A 6356-nucleotide genomic window follows, 5' to 3' on the forward strand; every position below is an offset into this window, starting at 1 on the left:
CTCCAGCTCTAGCGATGAAGAAATGATTATTGTTCACGAGTGCAATAAGCAGCTCCACGTTCATATCGCCTCTGGACATCTTCTTCAATGTGCGCTCGCATTGACAGTTTTGCGCTTGAGCGCCTCCAAGTGCTGTTGACTGAAACTTCAGCAGCTCCGTGCACATGAACAAAAGTGGAGATATAATTGGTGGAGAAAGTTTAGACATGGCGCGTCAAAAAAAAACTAGCTTGAGGCGTTTTTTTTTTTTTTAAATGACGCTTTTAAGCCTGACGTTTTGCTCGTTGGTGTGCATTAACACCCTTTATTTAGTCACGAGGTGTTAAACGTCAGCAGAAAACACAAGCAAAAAAACGTCTCTGTGTGCACGGGCTTAAAGGTTAAGGCATTTTAGAAAAAGCAAAACAACATTTGAGATGTTTTTTCCAGTGTGCTCAGCCTGCTGGTTTGTCCATTCACACACGCTTTCATCATCATATGATCTCTTAGAACAAAAGTCACATGACTTTTTTTTAATGCACAATCTGGGATTTGTTCATTAAAAGGGTTTCCATCGTAGTTTATGCACATCTTTTCCTATCGAATAAAAAGTTCAAAAGTTCATACGGTTTTTATGTGCATTTTAAAAATTTATGCGCTGCTTGGCGTTTTCTTCAACTGTTTTTTTTGTGCAAATCCAAAATGTGCATCAAAATAAGTGGATGGAAACAGCTAATGACACACAGTATAGCCTACACCTTTATTTACCTTAAAAAAACTAATAAAAAAGATTTGAGTAATGTTACCTTCTGAGAACTTCCTGATGCTATACATTGTATATACAGATTAATGAAATTGAAAACAACGTGTTTGCTGCTTTACCATTTTTGTCTCATTAGTTTGGTAAAATCTCTTTTTTCAGACCATCCGCTTTTCTTCCATGTGTTAAGAAATTATGAGAATACTTCCATTACAGAAATGTAAGACTCTGCCAATCTTGGTTTCTGTCTGTTCCCTCATTCTCTCATTGAGTGTGATTCAACGTGATTACACTAATTTTAATTCAGCAAACCTTTTTTTTAAACTTAATAAATTAATATAAAAAGTAACTCAAGTTATATTTTTAATAAGGTCACTCAAATATTATCGCTTATTTATTTTTTTTAAAGTAATGCGTTAATGTACTCGTTACTTAGAAAAGTAATATCATTACGTAACTCGCGTTTCTTGTAATGCGTTACCCCCAACACTGGATATAAACATCTAAAGCTTAACTTTGACGTCACCTCATGCTTAGGTTTCTCATAAAATCTTCTGACCAATCAGATGCTCTCTAGTGTCTGAAATGCCCCGCCCCCTTCTTGTGCTCAACCACTCTCACTGGCAGAGTTGTGATGAAAACAAAACACTATCGACAGTTTTCTAAAAAGAGGAGAGGCTAATCTATGCCCCACCCTCTCTTGATGTTTCAATTTATATTACGTCAAACATGGAAATAATAATAATAAAAAAAAGCACACTTCATGGGGACCTTAAAGCAGGGGTCACCAATCTCGGTCCTGGAGGGCCGGTGTCCCTGCTGGATTTAGCTCCAACTTGCCTCAACACACCTGCCTGGATGTTTCAAGTATACCTAGTGAGACTTTGATTAGCTTGTCCAGGTGTGTTTGATTAGGGTTGCAGCTAAAATCTGCAGGACACCAGCCCTCCAGGAACAAGTTTGGTGACCCCTGCTTTAAAGCCTTAACCTTATGATCATAATAGACTGGTCAACGGTTGACAATTTTATTGCGGCTCCACAGGGTGGTTCATCTAGTTTATTAAAAAAATGGGCTGTGAATTCATTCCTTGGCAGTTCGTGCGTTCGGGCATTTTCCTCTTCGCGAAGAAACTTTCCTAAGATGTCGGCTTCTTAATCATTTTGCTAGCTTGTTGGTTATATTTTATATGCTCAAATGACCGAAATGTAACCGAGAGAATATGGTCTGTACGATACAACTAGTGCTGTACGATATTAGAAATATTATATTATTTATTCTGCGATATATATTGCGATATAAATACAATTTCACTAGATGAGTTGAATAACTATTTGGAAGAAATTTGGAAAAACTGAGATTCAATAATCAATTGGGATGATTCTGTATGGAAGTACATATGCATAAAATACAGGAAACAATCTACAAGCGAAGATAAATTCAATCAAGGAAAATATACCAATTAAATAAACAGCGTTTAACTCATCGAACAATCAAACCCTATTTTGGTATACAGGAATTGAGTAATCAAATGTAAATTAAAACTGCATAGCATTCGTTTTATCAATGTTCGAAACAATCGTTATTAATTTGTCAAAGTTACATGTAACTGGTACAATTACTTAGGCCTGAATGTTTTTAAAACCTTTTTTTAAATTATAATCCAGGCTCGACATTGCGTATGCTCGCGATTTGACTTGCGAATGATCACCTTGCGATATCGATGCTGACACAATATATTGTGCAGCTCAAGTTCAGACCCAGATAATAAATAAAACGGAAACAGTTAATAGTTTCTTGTGCGGCCCGGTACCAACTGATCCATTGACTTGTACCAGTCCATGCCCCGGAGAGTGGGGACCACTGCTTTAAAGTATTTGTTGTACTTCCTGAATTTGGGATTTAAATGAAGTAATACTGATTTTTAAAAAACAAACTAGATTGGAAAATGTGCTTAAATTTCATAAAAGTTTGCGAAATATTATTAACTCATTTTCCTTTTGCTCTGTGAGTGAAATTTGATAATTTTTTTTTTCTTTTTAATTCTTTCACATTTCACCCAATTGCATTATACTGTGTTTTCGTGTGCAAACAGGGGGAAAACTGAATTATAATCAAAGTGAAACTTGAAAGATGTGGTTTGATAACTGCCAAAAGCGCGAGTTATTGTGTGCGAAAAGTCTCCTGGACTCTAAATGAACCGAAACGAGACTGAAACCGTTAAAAATGTCCAGCGTTACCCAAAGTGAATGTGCATTAACACGTTTCTTCTTATGTTTGTATTTATTTAGCTTTTTTTTTACCGTTAATGCAGACAGTTCACATACAGGATCAGGACCGAAGCATCTGTTCTCACTGTGTTTAAATATTTATATCTGAAGATGTGAAATATCATTCCGCTATGATTTAGGCTGAAGATTACAGCAGAAATATCTCACAAGAAAGACTGACTAATAAACAGAGATCTCTCCACTAACATAAGCTTAGTTCCAAAATGTAGCTCATTTTATTCAGAGAAGGTTCTAAGAGAACTTTGACTTGTTGGGATTCATTTCATAAAGCAAACAGGCGAAACGAATCCTTTGTACAGCCATTTTTTAGGTAAATGTAATACCTTGTCCTAACTACACATGACATGACGCAACGACGTGCGATATTTCTTTGTTAAAAGGAGTTTTTGTCCTAACCTCTATTTTTAAATTTCTATTTCTGCAATGTCAAAGCTAGACAACAACATGAACTACTATGAACACCTCAGGTACTGATTATAGGCTTTATTCAGTGTTAAATGCTACTAATGGGAGTTTGAAGACTAATTTTTGTGACATTTATTGCTATACTGAAAGCAGAAGCCGCAGATAGTTGACCTCAGATCTTGAAAAGAAAATAACAAGCAAACAAATAATTCGGAAATGAATGTTAGAACTGTGACTAACATTTCAACAAGCATCAATCACTCAAGATGATTTTAACAATGTTAAAAGAGGTGTAATAATTCGATTATACACTACCTGACAAAAGTCTTGTCGCTTATCCAAGTTTTAGGAACAAGAAATAATAACTTGACTTCTAGTTGATCAGTTGGTATGAGAAGTAGCTTTTATGAAAGGCAAAGGCCTCTAGATTACAGAATAAAATATGATCATGTCTTGATTTTTAAAGATTTAATTAGGACAGTAAGGTCTGACTGAAATAATGTCCAGTCTAGAATATAAAGTCATGCTGCAGTGGAGACAGAATGAATATTGTGTCTGACTCCATCATGAGCTTGGAGGACTGCATCCATACATCTCTGCAATGACTCAAATCACTGATTAATAAAGTCATCTGGAATGACAAAGAAAGCGTTCTTGCAGGACTCCAAGAGTTTATCAACATTCTTTGCATTCATCTTCGATGCCTCCTCTATCTTTACCTGACATCCTCAATAATTTTCCTGTCTGGTGACTAGGCTGGCCATCCTCAGTCTGTTGATGTTGCCATCCACTCTGCAGGTCGTCTGCAGTATTTGTGATGATTGGGATGCAGTTCAGCAGATGATTACTTCGGGAAAAATCGACCTTTAGCCACTTTTCCAAATGATCAACTAGAAGTCAAGTGATTATTTGTTGCTCTTACAACTGGGATCGACAGCAAGACTTTTGTCAGGCAGTGTAAAACATTGCTATTTACTTTTATTGGCTCTGATATTTACTTTTTGTGTTGTGTCGCGCAATGTGTGTTTTTAGGACACGGTGTAAGCATTCATTTGCGTACAGAATAATCTTACAAACGGTAATTCGTTGTTCTGTGCGCCATGAATGAGGCCCTGGTTTTATATATCCTTCCTCTCTTAATGTATACAATTGATATTTATATTAAAAAAATGACCATTTTTGTTTAATAATTCTTCAGGATATTTTGTTTTAGTTGACTGTTTTATGCAGTTTTATGTTCAGAGCAGTCTCCTGAAGCGTGTCTGATTCAGATGAAGCACCCTCGTACATTTTTTTAACGTTTGTTAGATCAGAATTGAACACTGCAGCAAGAGGCTAAAAATAGCCTGTGTTTGTTTCTATTGCTGTAATGGTCAAAACATTTTAATGTTGTGTTTGAATATACAGTTGAGGTCAGGATTATTAGCCCTCCTGTTAATATTTCGGTTTCAGCACATTTCTAATCATAATAGTTTTAATAACTCATTTCTAATAACGGATTTTGTTTATCTTTGCCATGATGACAGTAAATAATATTAGACTAGATATTCTTCAAGATACCAGTGTTCAGCTTAAAGTGACGTTTAACTAGACTTATCTAGGTTAATTAGGCATGTTAGTATAATTAGGCTTAGTAAATTAGGTTTGTTCCAGGGATGCACCGAAATGAAAATTCTTGGCCGAAAACCGAAATAAATTATGCCAATTATTAGTATGATTGCGTTTATGGCTATAACTGAGCATTAATCTAACTAAAACCAAGGCAATGCAATTGCCTAAATTAATATTAAACTTATAAATCAAATCAATTTTTCTTAATCACTTTATTCATCAGCGGAATGAACCGCCAACTTATCCAGCATATGTTTCACACAGCGGATGCCTTTCCAGCTGCAACCCAGTACTGGGAAACACTTACACATTTACACTCATACACTACGGCCAATTTTGTTTACCCAATTTACCAATAGGTCATGTGTTTAGATTGTGGGGGGAAACCGGAGCACCCAGAGGAAACCCACACCAACACGGGGAGAACATGCAAACTCCCCACAAATGCTAACTGATCCAGCCGGGACTTGAATCAGCGACCTTCTTGCTGTGAGGCGACAGTGCTGACCACTGAGCCACGGTGTCAAAATCAATTACAAATTATGACGATATTTATTTAGCTCATCGCAGCAATGGATTTTCACTTCTAGGGATGGAGACGCATTACAGTAAGCAATTGTATTTTACCCAATAACTTGATAAGATCCACTGATAAATAAAAAAACTGAACTGAAACTAAATTATTTAAAAATAAACTTGCGGGACTGAATTCATGTCCTGCTGCTAAATATTTTTTATTATATCTTTAGTGATCTGCTTAAGGTAGGTCAATTTATTTTTATGCTTTTGATGAAGCAGCATTCAACTTGAGCTCTTTATACCGTGCTCCAGACTGTTTCTCAGTGTTTCGCCGCAATGTCTTTAGATAAATAATTATTTAGGCCTATTTTCATTATTCATTTACTATGTACAATAATTAAGACAAAAAAAAATGAGATAGTAAAATATAATCCACAATGAAAATGTAATTAAAAACGTAAATGAAAAAGCTTATTTATCAAAATAGCCTACCCTGAACATCATTATATTTAAGCTAAAAGACTGCATTATTTATTAATTTAGGCCTACTTATTTGTTTGTACTGTATGCTTGTGCTTTCATTTTAGCTGTCTTTTATTTCTTAAATTCTACTTTCCAAAATGAATCCTCATTGCATTTAACAAGTCTACAATAATAAAGCGTATTCACAAATTTTGAATGATTAATGAAGGAATTATAATGCTTTGTTTTATCGTTTAATTTATTTCTGTCCGTTCGCATTCCGTCACCTTGAGCCCCCTGGCGGCATAGTCACAAACTGCGGTCATACCTT

At 35.6% G+C, this 6356-nt stretch overlaps 1 long non-coding RNA gene across 1 annotated transcript; it reads right to left on the minus strand.

Annotated features, from left to right (window-relative positions):
- Window positions 1-1129: 1129 nt before the first annotated feature.
- Window positions 1130-3614, minus strand: LOC141379471 (uncharacterized). Its single transcript, XR_012396227.1, has 2 exons — window positions 1708-3614; window positions 1130-1510 (listed from the first exon to the last, which is right to left on the minus strand). It is a non-coding gene; the product is annotated as an uncharacterized lncRNA (long non-coding RNA).
- Between the last annotated feature and the right edge of the window lie 2742 nt (window positions 3615-6356).

This window comes from Danio rerio, chromosome 20 (assembly GCF_049306965.1).
Source record: "Danio rerio strain Tuebingen ecotype United States chromosome 20, GRCz12tu, whole genome shotgun sequence".
Classification (NCBI taxonomy): Eukaryota; Metazoa; Chordata; class Actinopteri; order Cypriniformes; family Danionidae; genus Danio; species Danio rerio.